At 42.6% G+C, this 6,413-nt stretch overlaps 1 protein-coding gene across 4 annotated transcripts in view; it reads left to right on the top strand.

Moving 5' to 3' along the window:
• Window positions 1-1,622: 1,622 nt before the first annotated feature.
• daam2 (dishevelled associated activator of morphogenesis 2) overlaps window positions 1,623-6,413 on the top strand; it is a 115,589-nt gene continuing 110,798 nt past the window's right edge. For 2 of the 4 annotated variants that reach the window (XM_055005874.1, XM_023288203.3), the window contains exon 1: window positions 1,623-1,783. The gene's annotated coding sequence lies outside the window, so the exon portion shown is untranslated. The remainder of the gene's footprint in view (window positions 1,784-6,413) is intronic. The other 2 variants (XM_055005873.1, XM_035956325.2) reach the window with 1 other exon arrangement.

Genomic DNA, 6,413 nt, shown 5'->3' with positions numbered 1-6,413 from the left:
TTATTGCTAGTAATGAAAATGATCATTTAGACCTAATGAGGTGAAACTGGGCTGGTATCGTAGGGATTTTAACAGTGGTCATGGTCACCTTATCTCCAGCACACACATACACCCAGACAATTTCATGTTTTCCATGAAAACTCACACTTTTATTCATGTGCTGAGATAATTGCACAAGGGTTTTCTAATCATCAACAGGAAAAGCACTCAGATAGAGCAGTACTCCTCCAAGGCTGCTCATTCCTTCATATGGCATTGTCGGAAATGAAGCATTTGTTTATTAGTTATTGATGATCAGAAATCACTGCACCATAGAATGTGTTCATTTAATATAGATGTACCCACAAACAGAATGACCTTGTGCTGAGCACAGGTGTGTGTTCTGCATGTGTACGTTATGTACGGATACCGAATCGCGTGACCTAAATATGTAGCGCGGCGGGAATTGATGGGACTCAGAAACACCCCCACAATTTAATCAGTTGTTCCTTGAATCATTTCTGGATAAGTCCTGATAAGTCCTCAGCAGTGGATTTGTAGTAGGATCACAATCATGTGATCGTCAGCAGGCAGCTGATGTAGTGTTCACTTGTTGTCATGGTTACAGTGATGCTGTGCCGCTATCTGGCAATGATACAGAAATCTTTAACAAATCCATGGATCCAGACTATAAGCAGCATCACTACCAAAATCTAATCACTTGGTCCTTGTGTCATTTCTGACCTTCCCTAAAAATTTCATCCAAATCCGTTTTTGAGTAATGTTGGGCACAGTCGGAATAACAGATGGACAGACAAACATACAACGATTGTCACATAACTCCGCTGCCTTCCTTGGCGGAGTAATTAGCCTTTCAACACCATTAGCTAATACAATGTAGAACACAGGAGTGATGGTTGCTGGAAATGTTCCTCTGTACCCCTATGGAGATATTCCATTAAAAATCAGCAGAATGGTCATTTACCACATTAACAATGTCTACACTGGATTTATCATTCATTTAATGTTATCTTTATTAGAGGGGGGAAAAAATGCTTCTCTTTCAAAAATAAGGACATTTCAAAGTGACCCCAAACTTTTCACCAGTAATGTACGTAACCACAGTTTCTGGTCATTCTGAAGAAACAAAAATGAAAAAGGCAATTTTAGTTTGAAGGTATTTTTTAATAATACAACTGCATTCTTTCGTTGTTTTATTATTGAAAAAGAATGCCTAGAGGGGGTGGACTGGCAACCCTGGCCGATGTCTACCCATCAAACAGAGGACCTCCACAGCCTGCACTGAACTTTCAGAATGTAACCTCTAAAGCTGGAAACACTGAAACATCTCAGCATCACACAAATATTCTGAAAGTAAACCAGTCCTCTAAATAAATTACCCGCACCACTCCTCACTGGCTTGGTTGACTAATCAACAACTGTATCAGTAGAATCTGATGATTGTTTTACTTAATATATTTAGATTTTAGTGCTATAAAAGACGGTTTTTTAAATGACTACGCAGCACACTCACAGACAGACGGACGGACGGACGGACGGACGGACGGACAGAGTGCGGTGGCTTTAAGAGGGGAGGCGTGGTGCTGCTGTTATGACCGACTTGTCAGTCCTTCTCTCTCCACTATCATCCAGCTGAATGAACAGCCTCGTACAGTGAACAGGGCAGCGGCTCTCTGTTTGTCACACCGCTGGGAGACACATTTTCGCTCACATTTGCCTGCTGACAGCTACAAGGGATTATTTTTACCGACCACTGACTGTTTCTCCGCAACGAATCTGGAAGGTAAGTTTGTCATTTGTCTGCAGATCAGGAGCAGCTGATGGTTTGGAGTGAAGCGGCTGGAAGGCGTCAGTAAACAGGAGAGGACAGAAAGGAGAATGTTTCAGTGTGGAGCGTTTATCGTTTTACAACAGAAATAGAAACCTCTCTCCTGCTGTTGGAGGTGAAAATGAGCTCTGCCCTGCTGCTCTGCTCAGCATGTCAATTAAGATCCAGCACCTGATTTATCTGAAGGCTGCTGCTGGCTCGTTTGCTGCATTCATGTGAAAGGCTAAAAAAAATGACTGATGGTTTAATATTCCCATCAGTTATGATACGTTATCGCCCGCCATTTGGTGCAGATTGCTTCATTTATATTCAGTTTTGCGCATGTCAGTCTGCTTCTGCCGATTTTTGCAGATTTCTTACACTGATATGGTGTTTTTGGGCTGTTACTGCGGACGGGTGTTCCTCCGATGGACTGATCTGAGCCTTCTCATGATGCTCAGTGCATTTGACCTCGATATTATCCGGCTGTACGTTCATTCACTGGGCTGAACGGACACTCGGGAGTTCCTGTGATCGTCCATAGAGGGCGCTGCGCCTCCTCAGCTGCTGTGTCATCCATGGCTGCTGCACCCACTGCAAAGAAATCCAGAACAAATATGCTGTGCACTAATGATTCTCAGCAGTAGGCTCTCAAATCAAGAGGAAGGTTGTTATTTTATTGAGTAATTTTTCCAGTGTTTTTCTTTTTAATGCAGAAGACAATGGGTTTGCACTTCCATCCATCCATTATCTATACACCTAGAGATCCTTATTAGGGTCATGGGGGGCTGGAGTCTATCCCAGCTGACTGAGGGTGAAGGCAGGAGACACCTGGACAGATAACAGTCTATCACAGGTTCACCTGGACAGGTAACAGTCTATCACAGGGATACACATAGAGACAAACAATCACATTCACATTCACACCTGGGTCAATATATAACTGAGGGACTTTTGAAGTCCATGGGATATATCTGCATACATTTTTATTAAAAGTAAAAAATATAATGTTTTTTTTTATGTTCATTATCATCATGTCTTTACAAATTCCATAATTATTTATTGTGGCAACAGTCACTTATTAATAAAAAAAAGTCTGGATATCACTAAAATGTCAACTAAATAACCGTCCAAATTTAATAACAACCACCTTCTAATTAGCTAAACAATAATAAAATGAGCTGATTCAGAAATAGTTTGGATTGTGTTCTTTTTATTAAGTTGTGATAATCATGACAGATTTTTTTATGGCAATATATCAAATTTTATATGGAAAACAACAAATTGTATCTGTGTCTGAGAAATCACTTTCAACTAAGTTCCCCATTACAAAAACACCTCTAAAGGAAGTGTGTTAATTCCAGATCACATGACCTGCTCCACATGATGTCATTTCCTCCTGAAGAAAAGACTGGCCAGACTCCAAGGCTTTCTGACTTATTTAATATAAAGTAGTGTGTGAGTCAAGTGTCTACTACAATGTCTTCATAAATAAATTTCAATTTTACTCAATTGTAAATATAATATTTAGAAGAATCTTTGTGTAAAAATGCCATGTGGTGTTTGGTTATAGGTGGACATGTTGATTTCAGGCCTGAAAACAGCAAATATGTCAACTATGATACAAAAAGTCCTACAATTATATATTGACCCACCTACAGACAGTTTAGAATCTGCAGTTAACCTCAGCATGTTTCTGGACTGTGGGAGGAAACTGGAGAACCTGGAGAAAACCTACACATGTACAGGAGAACATGGAGACTCCATGCAGATCCAGGGATCTTCTAGCTGTAAGGCCACAGTGCTAACCACCAAGCCACTGGGTTTGCCCTTAAATTGTCATATTTAATAAATAAAGTTGAATAAGAAGGAAGAGTTGTATCGCCCCTAATTGGAAGATATTTTCTTGCTTGCGTTAAGTTTTTACCGCCCGGCCTCAGCTCTGATCGATACTTCTTGCAGTGGGCAGTAATTCCCATTCTACTGAGCTAAATTTGGCTCCAGCAACTTTCCAGGTTCTGTTTTACATCCAGACGTCAACACGTCAAAATATGCCTCCTCACAACTTGGCTGTCTAAATATCAGAAATGAATGTGGGCAGTCCTGATTGGTGAAGATTTTCACTGAGTCCCTCACAATGTTCATGAAAGAAATCAGCATTTTTCATGAGCAGAATTAAGGTAGATGCTTGCACTCTGAAGGGCATCCATACTTCCTAAAGCCCACACTGCCTGACAGTTTACAGGATGGGAAGGCACCAAGAGCTGTTTAATCCAACTTAACATCTGGCACTGATGCAGCGTTGGGTCCTCTTGGCCAGTGGTGGCGGCTTTACAAGCACAGCACCATGCTAAGCTCAAAATGATCCCCTCCTCCTCACCCACACAGCTTTACCAAAGGAGTTGTTAGCATTTGCTACATTCCTTCTACCGGATCAAGATTGTGCTGCTCGGAAGCATCAAGTAAAGCCACAGTGATCCTCAACTGTCTGGCTGTAGTTCAGACAAATAAGAAAAAAAGAGAATTTAAAAAAAGACTATTATGGTGAAGGGATTTGAATGGATTATGGCATAGAAATTACATTTTAATCATGCTTACCCATTGGGTAAGTGGCTTGCAGGATTTGTCCATTTAAGGCTGCTGAAGGAATTTTGAACATTGTGTAAAACACATACTTTACAGCATCAATGGGCTTCCCACTGAACCCACAGACTTGTGCTAATGGATGTCAGCGATGGATGGATTTATTGAAAAGCCCTGCTCTATAGCCAGCTATCTCTAAGTGGAACTGCAATCCACTGAGCTTTTAATACACTTAAAGCTTTTCATAGGTTCAGCTTCAAGCATGTAAAATTTTACATATAAAACACTAATATTTGTCTGTTTACTCTCAAGTCTGACTGCAGAAGCTGTTCAGCAATGTGCTTGGAGTATTTTTAGGCCCACTGTTTTGACTATTGTGCGTAATCCTTGTCCAGCTACCTGTGTGTTTTCAGAGGGGAGGGAGGGAAGAAAAACACATCAAACATCCAACAGTAACAAAGCCACTGGGTTGAGGAGTTGTTCTTCTGGCTGCTGACTGAGCAGAGGCTGCAGGACTACTGCTTGTGTGTGTTTGTGTCTGTGGGTGGAAGGATGAGTGCAAGCCCAGCTCAGCTCAGAGTGGTTGTGTAGGTTTTTAGCAGGTAGCGTAGCGGCCACACATGGTTTCGGGGGAGTTCCCGGTCTGAGCTGCTCTGCCGCAGGGGAAAGACAGGACCATTGTTCCAGACCAGCAGCTGATTCAGAGGTTTACTCACTTCTAACAGGGCCAGATGTTTTGGTTGGCAACTGCTACTGCCCGTCCAGGCCGTAAGGTGAGAATCTGATGTGGCAGGCGTGATAGAGCGGGAGCTGAGCCAGGCTGGGAGCACGTATTCGGTCCAGGGAGGGCATGTTGCTTCGTTTTTCTCTTGCCTTTGTTGTACACACACATCTGTAGCCTATAAGCTGATTTGTCAGATGCACCCAAATGTACATTGCATGTGGTCCAAATATAACTTTCAATAAATCAGAATGCAACAAATGCAGATCATCACATCGTCCAGGAAGCACTGACACCGTGTGTTGCAGCACTCGCTCCCTTACAGTTCATCAACAAGCATTCCAAGTCAATGGCTTTGTCCTAGTCGCGCCTCGTAAAACTTGTGCCCTAAAAGTTGCCAGCAGCTGGCCTTTCTTCTCCTTCTTCGCCCTTCACTCATCACTTCCACACTGAGCGGCCACAGTGCACGCATACGGCCATGTGCCAGCCTCTGATTCAGCCCGCTCTCCTCTTTGTGTGGTGGATAGGCAGGCAGCATGCCGGCTTACTGTATCTGTGCAGAGTTTGTGGCGCAGCGCTAAGAAGTCTGGGAGTAATTAGCTGTGAGGGTATAATCCTATACCAGACAGTGTTGCGTCTGTTGTTCCCCCTCCCTTCTGTTTCCTAGTCACAAGTGGTTCTTAGCCCCCCCCCCTTACCTTTTACTAGTGCCGTTTTTTGTGCGTACACGTGAAAAATGTTAAGCTGGTTTCATTCAGATTTGTTTTTGCAGCAGGGGGCCACCATGGTCCTACAACATGAATATATTTACACTTCCCATCATATGAAGAGCCAAATCTCTGAAGAGCAGAGGTCAGATGGACTTCTTTATGAACAACACGGCCATATATGTGCCCAGAAGCACCCTAAAAACCTGTGCAAGGCTGGTTGGAGACACATCCAGTGGCGTCACAATAATAATCAATTATTTAAAATGAACTTGGATCATAAATAAGCATGGAAACATAAAATTAGATAAATGCAAAGTTCTTAAAAGCTGGATGCTATATTCATTTTCTGTCTTATTTTAGATAAGACATACTTAAAGAGTAGATGTCAGTTTCTGTGCATGCATGTGTGTTGGTAGGATTTGGACGCATTTATTCAACAGGTCCTGGCCACAGAGGCTGGGTGTGCAGGACTTGCTGATGGGTGGTGGCAACAGACTCTGGTCTGTTTCTCCTGTACAGTGATGAGGCTGTTCTGTGCTGTGAAGAACTTGAATTCAAGAGCAACTGCAGCGTAGCAGGAATGCTCTGGTGC

Source organism: Amphiprion ocellaris, chromosome 20, assembly GCF_022539595.1.
Source record: "Amphiprion ocellaris isolate individual 3 ecotype Okinawa chromosome 20, ASM2253959v1, whole genome shotgun sequence".
NCBI classification, from domain to species: Eukaryota; Metazoa; Chordata; class Actinopteri; family Pomacentridae; genus Amphiprion; species Amphiprion ocellaris.
The sequence above is the reverse complement of the archived record's forward strand: the minus strand, read 5'-3'. Positions and strand labels throughout refer to the sequence as shown.